Raw genomic sequence first — 266 nt, forward strand, 5'->3', positions numbered from 1 at the left:
GGGGTGACGGGTGCAGCCCCGTTTCCCTCGGCCCCCCCCAGTGCTGGCTCCTGCTCCAAGCCCGGTGACCACCAGCTCTCGGTGTGTCTGGGTGCGGGGTGGCACCCGTGTGGCACCCATGGGACCCGGCCTTCCACCCCAGGGAGGTCCCACAGGAGCCAGAGCCGAAGCCAGAGTCCCCCTCGGCCACTGGGTGCTGGGGGGTCACCCACAACTTGCCACCGTGGGGACACAGCGCTGGGGACACGGTGCCACAATACCACACG

This window comes from Nestor notabilis, unplaced genomic scaffold (genome assembly GCF_000696875.1).
Source record: "Nestor notabilis isolate BGI_N333 unplaced genomic scaffold, ASM69687v1 scaffold22634, whole genome shotgun sequence".
Lineage (NCBI taxonomy): Eukaryota > Metazoa > Chordata > Aves > Psittaciformes > Psittacidae > Nestor > Nestor notabilis.